This window comes from Manihot esculenta, chromosome 17 (genome assembly GCF_001659605.2).
Source record: "Manihot esculenta cultivar AM560-2 chromosome 17, M.esculenta_v8, whole genome shotgun sequence".
NCBI classification, from domain to species: domain Eukaryota; kingdom Viridiplantae; phylum Streptophyta; class Magnoliopsida; order Malpighiales; family Euphorbiaceae; genus Manihot; species Manihot esculenta.
The window spans coordinates 21,004,297-21,026,837 of NC_035177.2; the positions used below are offsets into that span (position 1 = coordinate 21,004,297).

General features: G+C 44.0%; 1 non-coding gene and 1 pseudogene across 1 annotated transcript; both read left to right on the top strand.

The window, feature by feature from the left end:
• The first annotated feature begins 20,336 nt into the window (after positions 1 to 20,336).
• TRNAW-CCA lies at positions 20,337 to 20,408 on the top strand. Its single transcript has one exon. It is a non-coding gene; the product is annotated as a tRNA-Trp (tRNA).
• A 323-nt stretch (positions 20,409 to 20,731) lies between these two features.
• Positions 20,732 to 21,846, top strand: LOC110604871 (annotated as a pseudogene).
• The last annotated feature ends 695 nt before the right edge of the window (positions 21,847 to 22,541 follow it).

Consider the following 22,541-nt stretch of genomic DNA (forward strand, 5'->3'; position numbering starts at 1 on the left):
TGTCTTGCTAGAGGCCACTTATGACTTATGGGCCTTGTGGGACTGGGCCTATTGCCAATTAATGTGAGCCTATTGAGTCACACACAAAAGAATGTTGTTGATGTGCTATAACATATTAATGGGCTAAAAACCTAAAGCCCATTAATATAATTAATAATAATAAAATGTTATTATTATTAATCATTAATTAATAATAATAAAGTGTTATTATTATTAATTATTTATTATTATAAGATAATAATATTTAAAAGATCTGTAGTCTATCTATAACTGTTACAAATAAAGGACTCTATCACATAAGATATTTGAGTATCTGCGAGATTGTGATAGTGGGTTCTGAACAGAACTCTTTCGGAAAAAGAGTTGTGGGAAAATAAAAGACTGAAACATATAAATACTCCTTCTACGAATTTAGGAGAGATGATGAAAGTTTTTTTAAAAATCCAGTCTAGCAGTTGCAGATTGTGGAGTACATAATCTATCCATCCTTGAGAGAGCTAGCACTCTAGAAGGATAGAAGACGTTCGTGTGGATACCATTGAGGGTGTTCGTTTGAAAAGGCAGCACCATCAGTCCGGCATTATATCTTCTCGACAAGATTAACAGGTTAGTCTCATATCCTTCCTTTGAAATAAACGAAGCACTCGGATTCTGGGAAAGAAAATCAGATATTTTTATTTTTCCGCTGCGCAATTTGGGTTACAATAATCTCGGGATTTCCCAACAAAAAGGGTCTTGGCATGCGTAAAGCCCAATAAATAAGACAATGACTTAACTCCGACCTCACACAAAAGCTCAGATTGCAAGAACGTAAGTAAAAAATTTGAATCTAACCTCATTAGAGGATGCAGATTGCAAGAATACCAATGGAAGGTATAGCTCTAACCTAGCCAAAAGGCTCGAATCGTAGGAATATGAGACCTCGATCCCACAATAACCATTAAAGTATAATTCAATAATCAAATTCATTATATCTCTCTATGTACGCTTATGGCCAATTTAAGTGGGTCCTTCTTCTTTTGCGTTTCTCAAGAAATTCCGTCAATGCAGCTACAAAGCTTCTCCACATCTTCTATGAGTTAGTTATGGGTTCAACTTTCACACGCGGACCTTAAGGCCCATATGCAATCAAAAGCAGGGGCAATAACGAGAAGTGCCAACCCTAAAGATTGACCCCCTGATAACAAACCAGTCCGGTAAGAAGAGAACCTTAGGACTTTACCTAAAAAAACAAAGGGGGGATTTGAAAGATGCTTGGGGGCAAGCAGCCCAGAAAGCGTACACGGACAAACTTAAGAGTAAGAGACTTAAACCAAAGACAGGGCTAAAGAGTCCAGAATGATATGAGATCCAGAGAGCTCAGACAAGGGAGCAAAGTTAAAAGAGAGGACCTCAACGCGCTTGAGACTCAAGGAAAAATGGGGCAACCTAAGTGACCAGCCTCATAAAGGGGCCCGTGTCACAAACAAAAAGCCAAATACCGACCTCATTCAAAGGCTCAGAACATAGAAATCATGAATCAACAAAAATGCCTAAATCCTAGCTTAGCAGCTACACAAAGGGCAAAAGAGGAAAACCCCATTGACCGAGCTCACAACATTGACGGGCTCGTAGCCTATAAACACATGATAAAATAGGCTAAGTATAAAACGGTCGAGCTCGCAGTACAGACGAGCTCATAGGCTATAAACACGCAAAAATGGCCTAAGCATAAAAATGACCAAGCTCACGACACAGATAGGCTTGCAACCTATAAACACATGATAAAATAGGCTCAATATAAAACGACCGAACTCGCATTATGAACGGGCTCACAGCCTACAAACACATGATAAAATAAGCTAAGTATAAAATGTCCGAGCTCATAGTACGGACAGGCTCGCAGCCTACAAATGCATGATAAGATAGGATAAGTATAAAATGACCGAGCTCGTAGCTCAGATGGGCTCACAGACTATAAACGCGCCAAATCAGCCTAAGTATAGGGTGACCGAGCTCACAGTGCAAATGAGCTCACGAGGCAAAAATGCAAAAATGAACTAAACATGACATAAACGAGCTCGTAAACCAAGATGCGAAGACAATTCAATAAATAAGCGTGACCAAACTAAGTCCCAAAGGAGTAAACAGCTCGTAAGAGCAGAGAAAGTCACATACTTAAAAAATCGTCTAAGTACACAAATAAAAGTAAGCATGGTCAAACTAAGTCCCAAAGGATTAAATAGGTCAGAAGAGTGAGAAAGTCACATACTTAAATAATTGTTTAAGTACACAAACATAAATAAGCATGGTCAAACTAAGTCCTAAAGGATTAAATAGCTCGGAAGAGTAAAGAAAGTCATATATTCAAAAATAGTCTAAGTATACAAGTGGAAATACACTGAGATGGAATACATGAAGCTATTAAACATGCTCAGGTCGTCATACAAAAAGTTCCAAGTTAGAAAACAGGATAGAAAACACAATAAATAGAAACAAAGACAAAGTGCATAAAAGAGAATATCTTTATTTATTCATTAGAGTGTGTTACAGATACAGCAGGGGAAGGGGAGTCGGAACTAACAAGATCGTTCAAAAGCTTATCTACAGTGTCCTTTCCTTGAGGTCCAATTGGTGAGAGAGGAGCCCTCCTGGGTAGGGGATTGTCGTCCTCTCCGTAGCATACCTCCTCGCCATTGGAATGGACTTTAGGGGCTCACAGAACTGCTAATGGAGTGGAGGGGGGGCATCTCTAGCTGCATTTAGGCCTTGATTGTAGCCAAAAGCGTACATATGGAAGGCCTCACAATATACTTTCTCCTTCATTTCATCGGAGGCCTCGTACTCTTCAAGACGCGCTTCTTAGGCTTATTGAATCTTGGTCTTCAGCTCAGCAGAGTCCTTATACTCCTGGAGACGCTCCTCACAGGCCAGATGGACCCTATCCTCTACAGCCCGGGCATCCTTCAATAGCACAGAACATCTCTTTTTCAGAGTGCTGACCTCTTAGAAAAGTTATTGTTGCTGAAGGCGAGACTCCTCCGCTGCCAAGGCCATGCTTTTCATGTCCTCGATGTGTTTATTAAGCTCCTGTTGGAGGACAGCAGCATAGGCTAAAGTCTCATCGCAGTGGGCCCGGGCCTCATCATGCTAGCGAAAAAATTCCTCCAAAGTAGACAACTGCGCCAAGGCCTCGTCTCATTGAGACTCTGCCACATATGTAACGATCCGAAATCGGACCGCTACCGGCGCTAGGATCTGGATCGACTTAAGGTCGCCGAGACCCGTAGCAAGCCTAACATACAACCTGTCATACCTGATAAATCCCATACATGATCATACATTTACATAAAAACTTTAAACTTTCCACACACCAAGCTTGATCTGTGCATGCAGTGAAACTGAATACATACAAACCCCACACTAGAGCCCTCATCAAATGCTCTAGTTGGGTCAACATTACATACATCAAGCTTGGTTTACATCACATTAATAAAACATTACATAAAGATCATGTATCGAAGGGATTAATCATACACACTAGGGTCAAGCACAATACTAATCCTCAAAACAAAACTGTACAATATCTTACATTACATTACACTATCTTTCATGTCCATACTAAACTATTACATACATAACACCTTTACTCTTGCTGACTTCCTGGTCTATCCTGAACCTGCAAACCTGGGGGTTAAGGGAAAGGGGTGAGCTACTAGAGCCCAGTGAGCAGAATAGTAAAACAATATATTAAAATCTATGCTTTCATGAAATGCATCACATCACAAATAAATCACATCAAGGATGGACTTGTCACCAATAGCCCTCTACATATCCAACTGTGCCAGGGGCGTAGAATGGGCCTCACTGGTCTTTCTCTTAACATAACATAACATAACATTCCAATGTGCCTGGGGCGTAGAATGGGCCTCACTGGATTTCCATACCGTATCATCATCATCATATCATATCAAGGGCTAATGGGTCATCCAACATCCATCCGCATCAACATCATAGTATGCAATGCAACATATTCGTGAATTCTAATGCAAACAACCTAGTACATATCATGGCATTCGTGATGCATGAACATGCTCAAAATTTATTTACTTTGAAACATAAAGATCCATTCTACTCACCTCAGGCTGACTCTGAAAAGACTCTAAAGCAGCTATCTCACTGCTAGGGTCCTTGAGTCCGAACCTACACAGGTGGACTCAAATGAGGGACCAAACATACACTAACATAACTCTAAACATCTCTCCAAAAACTCCCTAAAACATCATAAAACAATCATAGAAAACATGCAAAGGAAGGTTGGACAGGGCACTTTCAGCGGCAGGTTCGGCGGCCGAAAGTCCCTCTAGAGCCGAAAGTTAGGCACTTTCGGGGGCAAGGTTCGGCTGCCGAAAGTCTCCTCCAGAGCCGAAAGTCCAAACTTTAGGGGGCGAGTTTAGGCAGCCAAAACTGCCTCCACAGGCAGGTTCGGCGGCCGAACCTAAGTTCTTCCAGAATGGGAGAACTCAAGCCTCTCATGCACATTTGCCTTCCAAACCCTCCAAACTCATACACAACACTCACAAGCATGCATAAACATGTATTCAAGCATATAGGAGTCTCAACTAGCCTATACCCCAACAAACATTAACATAACAACACATTAAACACACATTTCATCATTTAACTCACATAAACCCTAACATTTACAACTACTCTAATCATGCATCCAACACCCTTCAAACCCCTCAAAACTTACTAAAAACATAAAAGAAGGGTAGGATCTACTCTTACCTCTTGAAAATCGGGAGGGGAGGCAATCCAAACTCGGAGATGGGGGAAATCGAGCTCCGGGATCTCCAAGCATCAAAACTTCGTTCTTAGCTTAAAAATCTCCAAAACCAAGTTAAAACTTGTTAAAACTTGAAGGATTTGAGGAAAAACTCAAAATCAACCAAAGGAGAGCGAAATCTCACCTTTGCCCGAAAATAGAGAGAGAAAACTCGCCCATTTTCGGACAAGGGGCCTTTTATAGGTGGCTGGCCAGACCACCTTCGGAGGCCAACAGAGCTCCCGCAAGTCACCAACGTTCGGCGGTCGAACCTGGCTTTTCCAGCCTTTGATCTTTTCTTTCAAAACTCAATTTCTTTCTTTATTCAAAGCATAAATGTAACAGTCCGGAAACCGAACTGCCACCGGCACTAGGATTCAGATCGACTTAAGGTCGCCGGGACCCGTAGTAAGCCTGCTATCCTGTCTGTGTACCTGTGAAATCCCATACATGATCATACATTTTCTGTAAAAACATAAAACTTTTCTTCATTCCAAGGCTTAACCTGTGCATGCACTATCTCTGTTCTCTACCAATCCCTACTAGAGCTCCTCAGTGCTCTAGGCGGATAAAACTCATAATGTTAAGCCTGGTTTTTCTCATAAACATACAACAATATATAAACATAAACTGATCATGTGAAAACACAAAAAGGGATTACAACTCTTATAAGTCAAGCACCATTCTATACACTGTACATATACACTATCTCTATACATTTACATGTCCACACTAGCTATTACAATAAGTACTCTTCCTGTACCCTGCTGACCTCCCTTTGACCTCTGAACCTGCACAACTGGAGTTAGGGGAGAGGGATGAGCGACTATAGCCCAGTGAGTAGAACAGTAATAAAGAACAGGTGATAAAACATGCTCTCATGCCATGTATCACATCACAAGTAATCACATCTCAGCATGGACGGATCAACACTCCCTCTATACCATATGCCTGGTCCCCGTAGGGCTGTTCCAGGTCTTTGTGCCTGGTCCCCGTAGGGCTGTTCCAGGTCTTTCCTCTGAGGGCTATTGAATCCTTACTATGTCCATACAGTCATAGAATCAAGGATAAATGCAATGCAACATCTTCGTGTACACTAATGCACTCAGCCTATAGCATAGTTATGATGCATGAAGCATGATAAAATACTCGTTTCTCATATTAAAATACGAAGTTCAGTTCCACTCACCTCGGGTTGACTCTGAACTGACTCTGCAGGTTCTGAAACTGGACTCACAGCTGACCTCCCTGATTCCTATAGTCCGTACCTACACAGGTGGACTCAAATGAGGGACCAAACTCACTAAAAAACATTTCTAAGAAACTCCCCAAAACCCTTCTAAACCATCCTAGAACATTCACAGAAAACATGCAAAAGAAGGCTGGACAGGGCACTTTCGGCGGCAGGTTCGGCGGCCGAAACCCCTCTCCAGAGACGAAACTCATGCATGTTCGGCGGCACCTTCGGCGGCCGAAGGTCTCGTCCAGAGATGAAACTCACACACTTTCGGCGGCCGAACCTGGTTTTGTCAAGGGGACAGAACCTTGCTCTGTTTCATGCAAACTTTGCCCAAAAACCTACAACATGCATATCAACTACTCCCAACTAGCACATACACATAAATATGCACAAAGGGGTCTAAAAATATCCTAAAACCCCAAACAAACACATCTAACAACACTTAAACATGCTTCAACTCAAAGATCATCAAAACCCTCACCTCAACCTAAACATGCATACTACCCATACAAACTTCATAAAACCTTCAAAAATCAAGAAAGGAAGGTCAGGATCTTCTCTTACCTCTTCCAAACAAGAGATTAGACGATCCCAACGTGGAGTTATGAAGAACCAAGCTTCCAAAGCTCCAAACTTCCAAACTTTGCTCTTTTGCTTAAAACCTTCAAAACAAACATAAAACCCTTTAAAACTTTGAAAGATTTGAAGGAAAACTAAAAACTCATCAAAGTCAACGTGAGAAGGTTTTGGCTCACCTCTGGCTGCAAGTGGAGGAGAAAATACCCTTCTCTCACCGACCTTTGGCCCTTTTATAGGTGGCTGGCCAGACCACCTTCGGCAGCCGAACGTGACTCCGAAACCATGCAAGGTTCGGCGGCCGAAAGTGACCTTCGGCGGCCGAACATTAGCATTTCTCCCTTATTGCTTTTCATTCAACAACTCTTTTCCTTTAACAATTTAACACATGAAAACATGTTAAAATACCTTCGAAAACATATGTATTACCCTTCTAGAGGGTTCCGAAATCCGAGATTCCACCGGACTACAGGACTTCCGATGCCGGACTCTAGCCGGGTATTACATTCTCCCCCCCTTAAGAACATTCGTCCCTGAATGTTCCTAACACAACATAAAACAACAAAAACAACACATAGAAAAGGGGAAAACTAACCTCAAAACAGATATGGGTATTGCTGAAGCATAGAATCACGAGTCTCCCAGGTGCACTCTTCTAGGTTATGGTGGTTCCACAGGACTTTCACCATTGGTATCTCCTTGTTTCTCAGCTTCCGAATCTGGGTGTCAAGGATCCGCACTGGCTGCTCGACATAGGTGAGATCGCTTAAGATTTCCACCTCAGGCTCACTCAGAACCTTCTCTGGATCTGACACAAACTTTCTTAACATAGAAACATGAAATACCGGGTGAACTCGTTCCATTGATGCAGGTAAATCCAGCTTATACGACACAGGCCCGATCTTCTGCAAGATCTCAAAGGGACCTATGTACCGTGGAGCTAATTTACCCTTCTTTCCAAAGCGAACCACTCCCTTCATTGGAGACACCTTCAGCAATACCATATCCCCCTCCTGGAACTCTATCTGCTTCCTACGGATGTCTGCATAGCTTTTCTGCCTGCTTACTGCTGTTCTGATCCTCTCTCGGATCACAGGCACCAACTTGCTGGTAATCTCAACTAACTCTGGCCCTGCAAGAGCCTTCTCTCCTACCTCTTCCCAGCAAACAGATGTTCTGCACTTCCTCCCATACAGAGCTTCATAAGGGGCCATCCCTATGCTAGCATGATGGCTGTTGTTGTAGGCAAACTCTACCAGAGGTAGATGCTGTCTCCAAGAACCGCCAAAGTCTAACACACACAGTCTCAACATATCTTCTATGGTTTGGATGGTCCTTTCTGACTGACTGTCTGTCTGTGGATGGAAAGCAGTGCTGAAATCCAATCTTGTACCCATAGCAGCTTGCAGACTCCGCCAAAATCTGGAGGTGAACTGCGGTCCTCTATCTGAGACTATCGACAATGGAACTCCATGCAGCCTCACTATCTCGTCTACATACACCTGCGCTAACTTGTCTACAGAATAGTTGCTCCTGACTGGTATGAAGTGAGCAGATTTTGTGAGTCTATCCATAATCACCCATATGGAGTCTAGTCTGTTAGACGTCGCCGGTAACCCCACTACAAAATTCATAGCGATATTCTCCCATTTCCACTCTGGAATCGGCAGTGGGTTAAGCATTCCAGCCGGCTTCTGGTGTTCTAGCTTCACCCTTTGACATGTCTCGCAGGCTGACACAAACTGTGCCACTTCCCTCTTCATCGCTGGCCACCAATACACCCTTCTCAGGTCCTGATACATCTTAGTGGCTCCAGGGTGAACGCTATACCTCGCATTATGAGCTTCCCTCATAATGTCTTCCTTCAAACTACTATCAGCTGGTACACATAATCTCTTGCCATGACGAAGAATCCCCTCACTGTCAAATCTGAACTCTGCACTGTTGCCAGACTGAACAGTCCTGGCAATCTTCACTAACGCAGGATCTTCGTGCTGTTTCAGAGCCACTTGCTCTAGAAACACTGGTGTAACTCTCATTTGTGCAATCAAAGCACCTGTACCAGATAACTGCAACTGTAGCCCTTCATCCATAAGCCTGTAAAACTCCTTCACCACCGGTCGTCTCTCCACTGCAATGTGGGATAAACTGCCAAGTGACTTCCGACTTAAGGCATCAGCTACAACATTAGCCTTACCCGGATGATATTGGATCTTACAATCGTAATCACTGAGCAATTCTACCCACCGTCTCTGCCTTAAGTTTAACTCTCTCTGACTGAAGATGTGTTGCAAGCTCTTATGATCCGTATAGATCTCACACTTTACCCCATAGAGGTAATGCCTCCACATCTTAAGTGCAAAGATAACAGCTGCCATTTCAAGATCGTGTGTCGGATAGTGCAGCTCGTGCTTCTTTAGCTGTCTAGAAGCATAAGCTATCACTCTGTCATTCTGTATTAACACACAACCTAATCCCACTTGGGATGCATCACAGAACACTGTGAAATCTTCCTCACTGATCGGCAAAGCTAACACCGGTGCTGAAGTTAACCGCCTCTTCAACTCTTCAAAACTCTCATCACAATCTTCTGTCCATACGAACTTCTGATTCTTCCTGGTCAGTCTGGTCATAGGAGCAGCTATCTTCGAAAAGTCCTGAACGAACCTCCGATAGTAGCTTGCCAAACCCAGAAAACTCTTGATCTCTGTCACTGTCATGGGTGTAGGCCAGTTGGCTACTGCCTCTACCTTCTTGGGATCTACTGCTATTCCTTCTTCTGATACGACATGTCCCAAAAAGGCAATGCTCCTTAGCCAGAACTCGCACTTGGAGAACTTGGCATACAAGCCATGCTCTCTCAACGTTTGCAAAACTATCCTCAGATGCTGGGCATGCTCCTCTGCATTCCTGGAGTACACCAATATATCATCTATAAAGACGATCACAAAACGATCCAAGTACTCCCTGAAAACCCTGTTCATGAGATCCATGAATGCTGCAGGGGCATTAGTCAACCCGAACGGCATTACTAGGAACTCATAATGCCCATATCTGGTTCGAAAAGCAGTCTTGGATACATCTCCTTCTTTGATCTTCAACTGGTGGTATCCTGATCTCAGATCTATTTTAGAAAAACAACCTGCTCCTGACAGCTGGTCGAATAGATCATCAATCCTGGGTAAAGGATACTTGTTTTTGATCGTGACTTTGTTCAACTGTCTGTAGTCGACACAAAGTCTAAGTGGTCCATCCTTCTTTCTGACAAATAATACTAGAGCACCCCAAGAGGAGGTACTCGGGCGGATGAAACCTTTTGCTACCAAATCCTGTAACTGGTCTTTCAACTCTCTCAGCTCTACTGGTGCCATCCGGTAGGGAGGAATAGAGATCGGTCTAGCATCGGGCATCAACTCTATCTCGAACTCTATGTCCCTATCAGGTGGTAGTCCTGGAAGCTCTTCAGGAAACACATCTGTGAATTCTCTAACAACTGGTCCTGAGGATGGTTCCCTAACCTGACTGTCTAGCTCTCTCACATAAGCTAGGAACCCCTGACACCCCTTCCTCAACATCCTACGAGCCTGGAGGGCTGATATCAAACCCCTAGGTGTCCCTCTCTTGTCTCCTCTGAAGACACACTCTGACCCATCCTGGTCTCTGAGACTCACGACCTTGTCCCTGCAGTGCAAAGTAGCACTATAGGTAGATAACCAATCCATCCCTAGAATGACATCAAAATCTGTCAACTCTAGTACCACAAGGTCAGCTGGAAGGCATCTATCCTCTATAACCACTGGACTGAACTGACAGACTGACTCTGCCAATGATGGGTCACATCTAGGTCCACTGACCCAGAGAGGACACTCTAACTCGGATACAATCAACCCCAATCTCTCTGCGGCTCTACAAGAAATGAAAGAGTGAGAAGCACCGGGGTCCATCAAAGCATACACCTCTGAACACCCAATGATGAGGTTACCTGACACCACTGTGTTCGAAGTGTCTGCCTCCTGCTGCGTCATGGTGAAAATCCGTGCTAGAGCTGACGGACCTGCACCTCGGGAACCCATCCCTGATGAAGAGGCTGCCCCTCTTCCTCTACCTCTGCCACTGCTTGGTGGACGAACTGAAGCTGCGGACTGGACGACACTACCTGAAGTCATCTGCTGGGATGGTGTAACCAAAGTCGCCTGAGGACATTCTCGTGCATAATGTCCCTCCTGCCCACATCTATAGCAGGCTGTAGATCCCAACAAACAAGCTCCTTTGTGCTGTCTCCCACACCTATTGCAAACTGGAAGATCTGTGCCAGAGCTGGCGCCGCTACTCATTCCCAGACCAGTCTTAATTCTGTTCCAGAACTTGCCTCTCTTTCCTCTGAATTTCTCCCATCTCTTCTTGCTTGCACTTGTTGTACTCTGTGAGGAGGAACCTGGTTTAACACCAGAAGACTGTGCCTTGACTACACCTTGACTTATGGCACTGGCCTCCATCTTTCTAGCAGCATCCATAATGGAGTGGAAACTCTCCTTCTTCGCATGAAGAATCAAAGAGAAATACCTGGGATGAAGCCTTGTGGCATATCTCTTTGCCTTCTTCAGATCCGTATCATACGCCTGACCCACGTATGGTAACAATTCCAAGAACTTATCTGTATACTCCTCAACGCTCATCGCCTCCGTCTGTCTCAACTGCTCAAACTCCACAACCTTTAACTCCCGAGAACTGTCAGGGAAAGCCCACCCAGCAAATTCATTGGCGAACTCTTCCCATGTCATACTGTCAATTCTGGGGTCCACATAGTTCTTGAACCATTCTCTAGCTTTCTTGCACTTTAATGTGAACCCTGCCATCTCAATAGCCCTGCTCTCATCTGCTCCCAACTCACTTGTTTTCATTCTGACTGCACTAAGATACTCAAAGGGATCATCTCCCGTATTGAACTTAGGAGCATCCAACTTTAAGTACTCGGTCATCTTCACCTTATTTCCCCCTGAAGAACTGGGTTGTGCTTCAACAACAGGGGCTACTGGTTCAGGTGGTGGTGGTGGAGGTACTGTTTCTCTAGCTTCAGGCGATGCTGAACTTGGATGAAAAGGTGGGGGTGGATACATGTGATATGGTGGATAAAAGGAAGGATAGGGCATATATGGCATGTAGGGTGGATATGGGGCAAAGCTGGAGTAATCCGACGTGCCTCCCATCGGATACTCTGGGCCCTGAGGAAAGGGTGGATAGCCAAACCCTGAGGCATGAGCGCCTCCCTGGGACTCCCCCATACCTTCTTCTGACCTTCCTACCCCCATACTGACATCTCTACTCTGAGCCTCCTCCCTCTCTTCTTCTGATCTTCCCCCTCTGCCTATTCCTCTTATGCTCTCGTCAGAAGACCTTCTAGGGTCTCTTGACGTTCCCTCCCTGCTTGACCTGTGCGATCTTACCCTTGGCAATGCAGGAGGACGAGCAGCTGTACCCTCACGTTCAGGTGGGACTCCAGTCAATCTCGCGGATCAACGAGTTCCTCGCATCGTAACGCTCTGGAAACAACACATAACAGAACACATAAGCAACACATGGAGGAAAACAACACATGCATCATGGCAGTGCACAACATCAACAGATAAACAGGACTAACATCCTATCCTAGTGGACATGTTTTCCTACTGTGCTTGACCCAGTAAACCTCTATGAGCCCAACTCTATCTATATAGGTCCGACCATGTGAACCTAGGGCTCTGATACCAATCTGTAACAGCCCGAAAACCGAACTGCCACCGGCACTAGGATCCAGATCGACTTAAGGTCGCCGGGACCCGTAGTAAGCCTGCTATCCTGTCTGTGTACCTGTGAAATCCCATACATGATCATACATTTTCTGTAAAAACATAAAACTTTTCTTCATTCCAAGGCTTAACCTGTGCATGCACTATCTCTGTTCTCTACCAATCCCTACTAGAGCTCCTCAGTGCTCTAGGCGGATAAAACTCATAATGTTAAGCCTGGTTTTTCTCATAAACATACAACAATATATAAACATAAACTGATCATGTGAAAACACAAAAAGGGATTACAACTCTTATAAGTCAAGCACCATTCTATACACTGTACATATACACTATCTCTATACATTTACATGTCCACACTAGCTATTACAATAAGTACTCTTCCTGTACCCTGCTGACCTCCCTCTGACCTCTGAACCTGCACAACTGGAGTTAGGGGAGAGGGATGAGCGACTATAGCCCAGTGAGTAGAACAGTAATAAAGAACAGGTGATAAAACATGCTCTCATGCCATGTATCACATCACAAGTAATCACATCTCAGCATGGACGGATCAACACTCCCTCTATACCATATGCCTGGTCCCCGTAGGGCTGTTCCAGGTCTTTGTGCCTGGTCCCCGTAGGGCTATTCCAGGTCTTTCCTCTGAGGGCTATTGAATCCTTACTATGTCCATACAGTCATAGAATCAAGGATAAATGTAATGCAGCATCTTCGTGTACACTAATGCACTCAGCCTATAGCATAGTTATGATGCATGAAGCATGATAAAATACTCGTTTCTCATATTAAAATACGAAGTTCAGTTCCACTCACCTCGGGTTGACTCTGAACTGACTCTGCAGGTTCTGAAACTGGACTCACTGCTGACCTCCCTGATTCCTCTGGTCCGTACCTACACAGGTGGACTCAAATGAGGGACCAAACTCACTCAAAAACATTTCTAAGAAACTCCCCAAAACCCTTCTAAACCATCCTAGAACATTCACAGAAAATATGCAAAAGAAGGCTGGACAGGGCACTTTCGGCGGCAGGTTCGGCGGCCGAAACCCCTCTCCAGAGACGAAACTCATGCATGTTCGGCGGCACCTTCGGCGGCCCAAGGTCTCGTCCAGAGACGAAACTCACATACTTTCGGCGGCCGAACTCCCTTTTTCGGCGGCCGAACGTCCCTTTCTAAACCGAAAGCTTAGCTTTCGGGGGCAAGCTTTGGCAGCCGAAACATCCTCCAAGCATGTTCGGCGGCCGAACCTTCTTTCGACGACCGAACCTGGTTTTGTCCAGGGGACAGAACCTTGCTCTGTTTCATGCAAACTTTGCCCAAAAACCTACAACATGCATATCAACTACTCCCAACTAGCACATACACATAAATATGCACAAAGGGGTCTAAAACTATCCTAAAACCCCAAACAAACACATCTAACAACACTTAAACATGCTTCAACTCAAAGATCATCAAAACCCTCACCTCAACCTAAACATGCATACTACCCATACAAACTTCATAAAACCTTCAAAAATCAAGAAAGGAAGGTCAGGATCTTCTCTTACCTCTTCCAAACAAGAGATTAGACGATCCCAACGTGGAGTTATGAAGAACCAAGCTTCCAAAGCTCCAAACTTCCAAACTTTGCTCTTTTGCTTAAAACCTTCAAAACAAACATAAAACCCTTTAAAACTTTGAAAGATTTGAAGGAAAACTAAAAACTCATCAAAGTCAACGTGAGAAGGTTTTGGCTCACCTCTGGCTGCAAGTGGAGGAGAAAATACCCTCCTCTCACCGACCTTTGGCCCTTTTATAGGTGGCTGGCCAGACCACCTTCGGCAGCCGAACGTGACTCCGAAACCATGCAAGGTTCGGCGGCCGAAAGTGACCTTCGGCGGCCGAACATTAGCATTTCTCCCTTATTGCTTTTCATTCAACAACTCTTTTCCTTTAACAATTTAACACATGAAAACATGTTAAAATACCTTCGAAAACATATGTATTACCCTTCTAGAGGGTTACGACATCCGAGATTCCACCGGACTACAGGACTTCCGATGCCGGACTCTAGCCGGGTATTACAATAAAACATGTAAAAATATTTTATAAAAACATGATTTTACCCTTCTAGAGGTTTTCGACATCCGAGATTCCACCGAAAAATAGGAATTTCGATGCTGGGGTCTAGCCGGGTATTACAGCAGAAGCCCGTTCAAAAGCCCTGTCGACCTCTTCCCTCATGTCTTCTAGGCGTTTGGTGAGGTCCTCGATCTGGTTCTAGAGCTCCATGATGTTCCCACGGGCCTCAACAGTAGCCACGATATTCTCCTCATGATGTGCTTCATCGATGCACTGGTCCATCGAGCTCTGAAGGGACTGATCCCGAGCGTCGATTTCCATGAATACGCCCAGCGCCTGTTAAGATAAGGTAGCAAATAGAGATTAAAAAGAGAATAAAAATAAAAATATGCCCAAGGAAAGCAGATGACTCACCATGAGGAGCATCTCTCTCAAGCTATCTCCCAGGTCCTCCCAAGATCGCGAACAGAAGGCCACCTGTTGTTTGGTGGAGCAGGCTAGATGGATGGCGAGAGCAAGGAAGCACGGATCAAAAATGTTGGAGACCCCCTTGAACAATCTTTTTCCGCAGCATCTCAGCCACAGAAGCCACTGTAGACTCGGGAGTCACCTCGGCAGCGTTGAGGAGCTCGTTGTCGGGAGCTGAGGTTAGCTGCTCCACGACCTATTTCCCTTTGACTGTAGAGGAAGGAGGGGCAGTCTCTGAAGGCCTGCCGTGTGTGTCTTCTTGGTAGCCCAACTCTCAAGGTAGGCCTCAGAAGTTTGGGCTCGCTTGCCAGTAGCCCCACCAATTATGGTGGCAGTAGTAGCCTAGCAGGATTGAATCGCTAGAGGAGCGACCTCGGTACCCCCCTGGAGCCACTCTCAGTAGACTCATTGATGGTGATAGGCTCTCGGGAGGCTGGATTGGAGGTGGACTTAGGCTTTGAAGCCGTGGGATACTTGGAGGAGCCTAAAGCCTTGCAATAAGTGGAGGCCACAGACCGAGAGTCTTTAGCCACGAGCACCAGCGCCCAAGAAGAAGCAGGGGCAGCATTCCAACCTGCCACAGTGGGAGAGACTGCATGAAAAACCTTGCGGGTCACATCCGCAACTGACCAGCCTGCCTTGAAGGCCTCCAGAGTGGCCTTCATGCTCTCCCTGGACATGGTGAAGTTCATGGGTAGCCTGATCTTGTCCATTGGCACGGAGGAAGCTGAAAAAATAAAAACAACCCAAGTCAAGGCCAAGCACAATAAAAGAAAAAAATGCAACTAAAAAAGAAAAAAAAAAGAAGAAAAAAGGGGGGGGGAAGGAAAAAGACAGGAAAACGGTCATTGACGAGTACCGGCTTCCTGGCAGTGCCGGAGACTGGACACGAACATACCCTTCTTGACATCATATTTCTTTTGAACAGAAGTCAGTCGAAGAAGGCAGATCTGGTCCACCAAGGGCAGCCCAGGAAGGTCGTTACAACCCTGGGGAATCTCCCTCTTGGAGAGATCAACATTCCCGTCGATCCCATAACCCTCTTTCAACTCCACCACCACAAAGGCCTCAGCCCAGCTTTTTATTGAATCTTTGTACCCCACAAAGATGGACAACCCTCTCCGGGGAGCAAAGTAGTAAAACTCATAATTTGCCCGGACTAAACGAAAAAGGGTAGAAAACAGAGTTACAGAAGGGACAAAACCCCAGCACATGCTTATCGACTCAAAGAAACACATGAAGAGGATGGAATTCGGAGATAACATGCGAGGGGTCACTTCGAAGTGACGAAAAGACCTCAATGAAGAAGGGAGAGAAAGGAAAGGTTAACCCGAAGTTTGCTTGACATAGAAAATCAAGCTGCAACCTTGTTGGAGGTCTATCAAGCTTACTGGCGAAGGAATAGGAAGTACAATCCTCTTATTACGAAGAGGAGCCCTAATCCTATAGATGGAGGTGTCTATGTAGTAGCGGAGAAAAAATTGAAAAGGGCAGAAGGGGTGATCATGGACCTTAGACCTACAACATCAGAGATTCTAACGGTGGCTATCAGAAAAATGGAGACATACCTCGGAAAACTTTTGTAGAGAGGAGGAAAGATGGATTAGAGGAAGCAGAGCGAGAAAAAGAGTCTAGAGAGAAACTGAAAGCACGAATTTGAAATGGGTGAAAGCAGGAAAGAGACATTTTGATGGGAGCCTCCCTAAGGCCGCGCGTGTAATGACCCGGATTCCGGACTGCTACCAGCGCTAGGATCCAGATCGGCTTAAGGCCGCCGAGGCCTGTAGCAAGCCTAACATACATCCTGTGTACCTGTTAAATCCCATACATGATCAAACATATACATAAAACATTAAACTTTTTCTTTCTTTTACCAAGCTCAACTTGTGCATGCACAACTCATAATCATAAAACCCCACACTGGAGCCCTCATCAAATGCTCCAATGGGATAACATATCATACATTAAACTTGGTTTACATAAACATCATTAAAACCTTTCATTAAAAAGATTATGTATCAAAAAGGGATTAACTTTACATACTAGGGTCAAGCACAACTCTAAACCTCAATAAACATCATTACATTACATTACTGAACTATACATCACATTACATTATTTTCATGTCCACATCTAGCTATTACATAAAACTTGACTTTACTCTTGCTGACATTCTGATCTAGCCCGTACCTGCAAACCTGGGGGATTAAGGGAATGGGGTGAGCTACTAGAGCCCAGTGAGCAGAATAGTAAAAATATTTAAAACATATGCTATCATGGAATGCTGATACATCACAGACCAATCACATCAAGGATGAACTTGTCACCAATAGCCCTCTACATAGCATTCCAATGTGCCAGGGGCGTAGAATGGGCCTCACTGGTCTTTCTCTTATATTAACATACATAACATTCCTAAATGTCAGGGGCGTAGAATGGGTCTCACTGGTCTTTCTCTTACATAGTGCCAGGGGCGTAGAATGGGCCTCACTGGTCTTCTCATACTGTATCATCACCATATCATGTTATATCATAGGGAGGGCTAAAGGATCATTCAACATTCATCCACATCATCATCATATTATGCAATGCAACATATTCGTGAATTCTAATGCAAACAACCTAATATATCACATGGCATTTGTGATGCATGAACATGCTCAAATTTATTTATTTGCTTTGAAAATAAAAGTCCATTCTACTCACCTCAGGCTAGCTCTTACAAGACACTGGAGCAGCTATCTCACTGCTGGGGTCCTCGGTTCCTCGGGTCCGAACCTACACAGGTGGATTCAAATGAGGGACCAAACATACATGAACATGACTCTAAACAACTCCCCAAAAACTCCCTAAAACACCTTAAAATAATCATAGAAAATATGCAAAGGAAGGCTGAACAGAGCACTTTTGGCTGCAGGTTCGGCGGCCGAAAGTCCCTTCCAGAGACGAAGCTCATGCATGTTCGGCGGCAGCTTCGGCAGCCGAATCTCCCCTCCAGAGCCGAAAGTCCACTTTCGGGGTCAGGGTTCGGCAGCCAAAGGCTGGCCTCCACAGGCAGGTTCGGCGGCCGAAAGTCGTTCGGCGGCCGAAAGTCGTTCGGCGGCCGAAAGTCGTTCGGCGGCCGAAAGTCCTTCGGCTGTCGAACCTGAGTTCTTCCAAAGGGCAGAACTCAGCCTCCACATGCACATTTTGCCTCCCAAACCATTCAAACATGCATTTACCTATTATACAACAAGCATACACAAGCAAATAAGCATTTAGGGGTCTCAAACTATCCTAAACCCCAACACAAACACAAAAGGCAACTCAAACAACATACATTACTCATAAACTCAACATTAACCCTAACATGCAATCAACTAACTTACACATGCATTTCTACCCCATAAACTTCATAAAACTTGTTTAAAACATACAAGAAAGGTAGGATCTAGGCTTACCTCTTGAAGATCGAGAGGAACGACGATCCTAACTTGGAGATGGGAGAAATCTAGCTCCTTGGATCTCCAAGCTCCAAAACTTGCTCTAAGCTTCAAAAATCTTCAAAACCAAGTTAAAACTCGAAAGATTTGAGGAAGAACATCAAAACTAACCATGGGAGGGCATGGACTCACCGTTGGCCGAAAATAGGGGAGAAAGCTCGCCCATTTTTGGCCATGGGTCCTTTTATAGGTGGCAAGCCAGGCCACTTTCGGAAGCCGAAGGCGACTCCAAAACGCATGCATGTTCGGCGGCCGAACATGAGGTTCGGCGGTCGAACATGAGCCACATTCGGAAGCCTAACGTGCCCCCCTAAACTATCCCACGTTCGGCGGCCGAACCTAGAAATGCCTCCATGGTCTTTTTTATTTAAAACTCAATTTCTTTCTTACTTAAAACTTTAAAATACATTAAAACGTTTTATGAAAACACGATTTTACCCTTCTAGAGGTTTCCGACATTCGAGATTCCACCGGACGGTAGGAATTCCGATACCGGAGTCTAGCCGGGTATTACAGCGCGGTCATAATTGAGACCTAGGGATTTACCCCTCATTAATAATGGAATAACTAATGAGAAGGTAAAGGGGCACTTAATGACCGCTGGACCACTGGTACCCAGACTGAGGTCGAGCGCTGTAAGAAGAGACATGCCCAAAACCCATCAGAGCCCACTATATAAGTTAATCCATCAGCACACCATCCAATCCGCGGTTGAAGCAGGCCGTGCTGACTGAGGACGCGGGCTCATTAGAGAGGAACCCAGCTCATATGACATGATAGGGAGTAGGAGAGTAAGTCCAGTTATGCCGCGACCCTATTAGCACGAGCGCCGGAAGGGAATTAAATGGCCGCCTGACAATAGTGGACAGACAGATATACCCATACGTACGATACTGTGTGACAACAACTGGTGGCACTATAACAGGGTGGCAATTATGCGCCATTAGAAAGTAAAAAAAAGGAATAAAATGGAGAGCATAATCCACTCAGACCAAATTTACTCATACACAAAAACTCTATTTTTTTTCTAAATTTCAGATCATCACAATTTAATTTAATGCAAACGATTGAGAAAGCAGGGACGCGGATGGGTTGCAGTCTCGACGGGTGACGTTGAAACTGTGGAGGCGTTGGATGACTCACCGACCATTCTGGGAATGGGCTATGGGACTGGGTTATGAGAATGGTTGTGGTTTGGACCTTGTTTCCATGGGTTTCGGTTTGAGCTTCCATTTTTTGGATTGATGGGTTCTGACTACTCTTTGTAATATTTGGTCCAGAAGACTTTTCAATGCAATTGGTTGCATGTAAAAAAGAAAGAAGAAAATCAATAATTAGCAGAAGTGAAAGAAATACTATATAATAATGCGATTTCTTTTATTAAAAAAAAAGGGAAAAAGGAGAATGGAAATCAGCATGGTTTCATTTCATCACATGATGTGGCTACATGAAATTTCTCGCGGCTAGACGTGGCTTGGGCGGTTTGCCGGTGCCTCTCTTTTTTGATTTGAAGGTTCACTAACCAATAAACATACGTCCAATCTATGCAAAAGTGGCAAATAAATATACAAGGCAAATTTTTATCTAGATTCCTTCAGTGATCAACCTTGAAAAAAACAGATGCATTTATATAACAATTGTCTATTAATGTGATTTGCATTCATATAAATTTCGTCTGAATATTTTTTTTAACATAAAAAAACAAACAAAAACTGAGAAAACAGGAAACTAATCCAAGAATGTCTATAATCTATTGAACTAACTGTTTAATGTACCTTACTTCCAATATAATTCGTTAAAAATTTAAATATTGACTATTTTTAAAAATAAATTATGAGATGCCTAAATGAGAATTTTTCATAATTTGATTAGAGATTTATTTATTCACACATTGTCAAGATACCACGACGGATCCGTGGCGCAATGGTAGCGCGTCTGACTCCAGATCAGAAGGTTGCGTGTTCGATTCACGTCGGGTTCAAATCCCCCTCGGATTAATCTTTTTCTTCTCTGACCCTGATCCTATTCTAGAATCGTCCGCACTCGATATCACTCTCAACCCCCTTCCCTTTCTCTTCCTCGCTCAGCGTGATTTTTTTTTTTTTTTTTTTATATTATCTCTTCCTCGACTTAAAACCCTAGCCACTGTAAAATCGTTTATTTATTTATTTTTCAATTGGCTTTATTCTCTCGTCTCCGAACACTCTCTAACCACAAACAGACGTTGCTTCTCCACAATCCTATCTCCAGGTTCCACCGTCGACTGTCCTCTAAGAAGAAAATAAGAGCCGCTTTCTCTTCTAAAATGGGATCGCCTTCTCCGTTGCAATCTCCAAGCTTTACAAATTCAACCATTTCTCCTACATCCAGCAGTTCCTCCACGATCTTCGGTCTTCTCGCGATGAACTTTGCTCCTCTGAACGATTCACCGGGCTGGCCAACACCCAGGAGTATCACGCCTATGTTGTATTTTGGCTCTGAATGCTCTGCTTTTAGCTTGTATTTTGGCTAAGAATTATTCGTTGGGAAGGGGGGGTGAAGAGGATTTTTCTCGAGTTCCCCAAGACTTGTAGCATTGAGCCGAATTCTAACACTTATAATGCGGTTATCTAGGCATTTTGTGACTCTGGGAGTTCCAGTTCTACTTATTCCGTTGTAGCAGAGATGAATACGACGCGGGTGAAGCTAAAGGCGACCACTTTTTGAACTTTGCTTGGCGGGTTTCATTAAGAGGAGAAGTTCGAAGAGTTGGAAAAAGTGTTGGAAATGATGAATTGAAAATTTGGAATGTGCTTTGGGATTAGTGCTTATGATATTAGGATTCAGAGTTTTTGAAGCTCAAGAGGTCCGCAGAGGCGAAAACTTTACTTGATTAGATGATCTCTAGGAAGATAAAGCCAAATCGAGTTACATATAGCATTTTGATTCATCGGTTGCGTAGAGAAAGGAATTTAGAGAAAGAGATTGTTTAACAGTATAATTCATAGAGGGGAAACCAGATGCTGATTGTTACTTAAGGAATTAAGATTTGTCCACTACTTGAACAAGGCGGAGATTTTGATCTGCATTGCATTTAGGATTTGTAAGGAGAGCATTGAGAAGTGATGGGTTCCACGGTGAATGGGCTTGCTGGGCGTCGGTAAGGTGGCAGAGGCAAAGGAGCTTGTTGGGCAAATGAAGCAGAGATTTACAAGAATGCTAGTATCTGGGATGAGATTGAAGCCAGTTTGCCGCAATACGGGGGAGGGGCATTTAAACCCTGTTTTGTTTGATAAGGCGATGAAGTTGGACGGTCGGGTAATATTCTATGAGAATGACATATTCGCTAATCTTAAGAGGAAATGTTGCACCCATTTACTGTATTATTCGACGTGTTTCATAATTAAATGAAAATGGTGCTGCCGTTCACTTTTGTGGTATGGAGTACATTACAGGGTTTGAGGCTCATCAAAATTATGGCTTTGCAGTTGTAATATAGAAAAGAAACAATGTTCAGAACTTGTTTCGCAGAGCTCTTGAATTGTGAGATGGGGGTAAAACCACTTGTTCTCACATGCTTTCTCTTTCTCAACTGCGCACCAATGTTCCAGTTTCTGATTGACAAATAAGCTGACTGCCAGTGGATTACTACTGCATGTCCTCTAATTCAGTCTTGGGAAGCGGTGATATGGACATTGATGATCGTGATTAGCTCGCATTGTGAATGTATTTGATTTGCACATCTTTTTGTCTAGAAATTTTCTCAAGATTAGCATGCACATAGACGTCGTAAGTTGGTAATAATGCTATATGAGATATACCCCTTCTGCATTAGAAGCGAAACAGGCCACTTGAGTTTCGTGTTTATGATATTGACGACTGGATCGTTGAGCATTTGCAATGTAATTGCTTTGCTGTTCAGTTAGCAGAGACTTCTTCATTAGCATCGTGAATTCCAATTCTAATCCGGTCGGTGGTTCCGGGAAGTGGCGATCCGAATGTTAATTATTTTGACTGAAATGGAGCTTCTGCATTAGGCCGATTGAATTGAATCTACCAGGATTAGATATCTGAGTGAAATTTGTGAAGAAAAATATTGATTTTCAACATGTTTTCTCCAGAAGCTGCAATTACA